This window comes from Ambystoma mexicanum, chromosome 2p (genome assembly GCF_040938575.1).
Source record: "Ambystoma mexicanum isolate Mex_15411 chromosome 2p, UKY_AmexF1_1, whole genome shotgun sequence".
Classification (NCBI taxonomy): Eukaryota; Metazoa; Chordata; class Amphibia; order Caudata; family Ambystomatidae; genus Ambystoma; species Ambystoma mexicanum.
Genome location: NC_090923.1, coordinates 1,416,767,436 through 1,416,772,471, shown reverse-complemented (window position 1 = coordinate 1,416,772,471; position 5,036 = coordinate 1,416,767,436). Strand labels below are relative to the sequence as shown.

General features: G+C 45.2%; 1 non-coding gene across 1 annotated transcript; it reads right to left on the bottom strand.

Moving 5' to 3' along the window:
• Positions 1-4,687: 4,687 nt before the first annotated feature.
• LOC138568114 (U8 small nucleolar RNA) lies at positions 4,688-4,818 on the bottom strand. The gene has a single exon (XR_011302486.1). It is a non-coding gene; the product is annotated as a U8 small nucleolar RNA (small nucleolar RNA).
• Positions 4,819-5,036: the final 218 nt, after the last annotated feature.

The window sequence follows — 5,036 nt, the reverse complement described above, 5'->3', positions numbered from 1 at the left end:
CATATCATGCCCTCAAAGGTGGAGACCGTATAAAATTCAACCCAGCCAGTCAAGTTTTTTAAGGACTCAGTTACATAACACACCCAAGTACCTCCTCCTTCTTTCTTTTTGTACTCTCTGAATCTCTTCAAGTATTGGGCAGGAGTCTTTTCAAACTTTAAGATGAGAGTTTGCTTCAACATTGCAAAATCTGCTCTCTCAGCTTTTGACATTTCCATAATGGCACTGCAGCCAGAATGGGCCAGTCTGCTAAGTAACCATGCAATTGTATCAGCATTGTCAACTTGGTGACCTTTACATACATACTCAAAAGTATTCAGAGAGTCCATAATGTCATTCTTTTCATCATACATAGTGAGCAGATCTTTAGGAAACCTTGGATGAGAGGAGGACCCAGACCCATGTCCAGGACCCTTAGATACATTGGAAACTTAGCTAGGCCAGTTCCAACTGGTGATCCCTGTCCTTCTGTTTTTCTGCCTGCTCTATCTTTAGCTTGGTCATGTTAAATTCAAGATCCTTCAGCCTAAACAGCTGTTCTTGCTTCTTGAATTCAAGCATGGATTCAGCATCAGCACTGGCAGAGGAAACATTGGACATTACATCATCTAAATCCTCATGGGTCCCATGGATAAGTGCAGTGACAGACTTGTCAGTTCTGCCAGTGAGAGCAGCCCCACTACCTTCTGCACTTTCCTCAGGAGCTGTGGCACCAAGTTGTGGCTCTTGCCATTCCATGATTCTTTGACTCATTTACATTTTTGTGCCTTGAGCAGGTAAACCCCTCTGAGCACACATCTTTCTTAATGTTTCAGCTTTAGAAGCATTTAAGGTTAACAATGTACTTGTTTCCATTTTGTTAGATAGGTCTATGGCCCTTTTCAGTTATGCTACAACAATTCACTATATGTCCTGGGTAGGAATAACTCGAAAGGCCTTCACTAGTGCGCAACACTGGATACCTTCAGACCTATCACACCGCTGTACACCAATGTGTTAAGACGGATTTCAGAACTCTGACCTGGTGGGCAGAGGTTCAGAAGGCCAGCCTAGTTTCTTGGAGCAGGGTAACTTCTGGACAAGCCAGACCAATCAAGGTAGTTATGGCAGGCGGTCAAGACTGTGGAGGTCATTCCGACCTTGGAGGTAGCCATGCCGCTATTTGCGGCATGGCTACCCCCATTCCGGGTACCGGGTCTGGGTTCCTGGAATGGGGAAATACCGGACCATTCCGACCTTGGAGGGCCCGGTATGTTCCCATTCCAGGAATCTATCCCCATTCCCATTCGAGCCCCATAGGGCTCAATGGGAATGGGGAGCATGCTAACAACGGGCCTGTTAATAACGGGCCCGTTGTAAGCATGCTGGTCCGCTCGCGGGACCCGCTAAGGATGCCTGATAAATATATTCCAGTGGTTCACCAGCGGTTCCTCAGCTTCTTAGTTTCAGGATACTTGGATCGTGGTTTAAATGGCAGGAAAGGGTTAAAATTATATGAAAAGATATGCTACCACCAGCCCTGTCCATGACACATCTGCACATCTCCCAAAATGTCTTACAAGAATATCTAGGGTCTTTGGAAAGGACTAAGAGACCCAAGTGCACTGTAAGGTACATTGTGCACTTGTTACATGTTGCAGAAAAGTTGCAACATTGGAAAAGGACTAAGGGAAACAAAGTCTCCCAGCACTGACTGTCTCAAGGGCATGTCAGTTTCCCCATAAAAAGTGAATGAAAGCCCAGAGGAGTTCAGCAGAAGGCTGTGCTCCCCTAGCAAAGTCAGACTAAGGTGTTTAAACAGCAGCAAAACGTGTGGGGGTGTACAACTGGAGGGAAAATTACATATAAAATTAAATCTTTCCTAACACCCATCAGCGCCTGCACCCCAGCCCTCATGCACCAACAAATGTTCCAAATACCACTACAACGTTTCAGTGTCACGCACCCCCTGGACTCCTGAAGGGATGGTGTCACGTGTGGAGGAATAACTAAATGCTGTCTCCCTATCCTCCCAACCAATAATTACCCCACAAATATCCCCAGATCCCTACAGGAATACCTGAACTTCATTGGGTACTCCTTCTAAATCCATACTTTGGCCAATGCTTAGTGCACCAGAAGGTGGAACAAGGAATTCTTGTGCCGACAGGGCACAACCAAAACCCCTATGGATCTGCTCTCCTGGAGCTTCTACAAAAACGCTGGAAGCAGTGGACAGGAGAAAACCATAATGAATGTCGCAGGCCATAGTAGGGACATTCCAGGCACCCCACAGACACCCTGGCTTGGGAACCTCAGGTGGAAAAAAGGGAGATGGCCATTTTCTGGAGAGGCAAAAAGATTCAGGTAAAGAGAACCATATCCCAGCACCATCCTCCAGAAACCAATGGCAGTGTGACAGAAAACCTGACGCATACATTTCCCTGGCATTGCTCCCAACCACGTGCCACCGGCATCGGTGGTAACGGTTATTTGTGTGGATAGTACCAGGAAGAAACTCTTCTGCAGTTTACCGAAACATTCCCACCAAAGAAAGCAGCCCCTCAATGCCAGGATCATTATCCACAAGGTTTCTAATTCCCATGAGACTGGTGTTGAGCTAGGGGCGCTCCCAACACACGTCCAAAAGCGGGGAAAAAACAATCCACTAAATCTCAAAAAGGAGCACACCACATGCAGGAAAAGACACTAAATGTATTCGTACATCAACGGCCGGGAAGATGAACAGAACAAGCCAACTTCTACCCGCCCCTTGCGAGCTGGACATGTTATAGTCACAAACAAAACCTTAGCATATTAGAGAAGAAAAAGTAGCAAAACATCATCCTAACATGATCATTGACCAGTTGTCACCAGTGCCCTTGCCAACCCTTATCTTTGTTCAAAAATTATTTCCAGTTACCATCTTGTAACAAAAAGAAACACCACCCACCCAACATGATCTCATTGCCCTTGGCCAGCGGAAAATGCACCAATCCCATCTCTGGGAAACACTTCAATAGACGGCCTTATTCTAATTGGACCATGCCACCTCAGACAATTGGAGCCGCAACGACCAACCGAGATGAACCACTGAGCAATCAGCCAACATGGCAGACACCTCCTTATTAATTTCCCACCCCCACCATCTGCACCTGCTCACTATTGTTAAGGTGGTCCCAAAGTCCCAAACAGACCTATAGGAATCGGAGTCAGTCCAGACCAGTCTCAATGATGAAATAGACAAAGTGCAAGGCAAAATCCAGCTTTATTGTCATAAAACCGGGACAGTATTCAAGCATTCAGATCTTGTGATTCTCAACATGTTAATAAAAAACAATGGTTTAAGTACTCCAAATGTGTAATCAATGATGTCATAACATAATCTCAGTTCACATAGCCTACAGGGAACGGGGGTAGGTTACTGGGTTTGTCTACTGTAAAGACTGGAGGGGGTATCTGTACTTCTGTCCTCTATATAGTTGGGACAAAGGCACAGAGCACCCCAGCCAAGGTTCTCTATATGGTAGTTTGGACGAGCAACCAAGGCTTAAGCACTCAGGAGGTGATGCAGGCAGGTTCTTAAGTACAGTGAGTCCCAAGCCCCACAAAGGAATGTACACACATTAGGTGATAACACAGCTTCATTATGTAAAATAAGGTTCAGTAATGTATAAACATATAAATAATAACACTTTGCACTGAGGCAGTTCTATTTCAAAGAATGGCAAATATATACACTCTATGTGGTACCACACAATACTTAAATTCAATACTAAATGCAGGCGCTACAGACAGTTTTAAACAGACATGTGATTTCTCAAGTGCGGTGTAACAGCATAGATTCGGGAAGAAAGACTGGTTAGTTATGAACAGTGACAGAATGCTTTCTTTAGACTAGATAAGTAATTCTGTGTGAGGATCCCCCCACCAGGGCAACCAGTTTTGGAGGTGCTTGGATGTGCTGGTTAAACAAGCCGGTATCGAGGATTCAACAGAGAGAGCGTGGATCAGCCATGGGCCCTATCCTCGTCACCTTTTTGTTTGCTCTTTGCGAGCATGAGCTTCTTGTTAGTTCACTGTGCAGCTCTGAAATAAGTCTCACATCGTGATGTTGGCTTGTGGAGATCCCTGCACGCTCTGACTAGCATTGGTCCGACATCACGGGGATCTTCCAAGGTAATCAGAGGAGGTGTCGGATGGGTTTGTTGAGTGCCCTGAGTCTTGCGCGAGTAATCACAAACTCATCTCACTCATTTCATCGCACCCAATACGTACCATGTTATGTTATCCAGCATTTATACTGAAACCATGAGTTACCCTGCAGGGACCCTTGGAGATCCCCTTGCTCCCCATCCTGCCCTGCATGGGGAGGCCCCCTAAGGCTACCATGAACTACTGGTCCGAGGAGGACAGCCAAAGGCACAGAAAATGAACCCTGTTTTACAGACGCGTGAATTTGAAAAAGAATGAAAACTTTGAATCGTTGGGAGCACGGCAGCTCTAACAACTGGGACGAGGAAGAGGGACGAGTTGTAACGTAAAATGACTTACTTAGGGTTCTCATTGGGTTAAAAAAAAGAGAGAGAAGCAAATAACCACAAAGGCTATTTTGGGGAAGTATCATAATCACAACGTGAAAAATATATAAATGAACACTAACACAAATATTCTGTTTTGTAACTCGTAGAAAAAGATCTTCAGAGGTTTCAGATTGGAGGCCCTGGGGGTGTTGAGCTCCCCAGGTCTCGAGAGAGTAATCACGAACTCATCTCACTCCTTTCATCATCTGCTGTTTCTCCCGGAGGAGGAACAGGCAAGGATTAACCTTACTGAAGACAAAGGACAACTATGAACGCCTCTTGCCAATATTCAGAGACCATGATATTATAATGGTGAGTAAATGGTGAGTAAATTAACTTCTGCAATCTATGGGAATTCTTATGATGTGGTGCTGTATAAAGAGAGACGACGACCTTTCTCTACTAGTGAAAGAAGGCAAAAGCAAAGAGAATTTACTATACCCAGCAGCCAGTTCGCTCAAATTTGCATACACG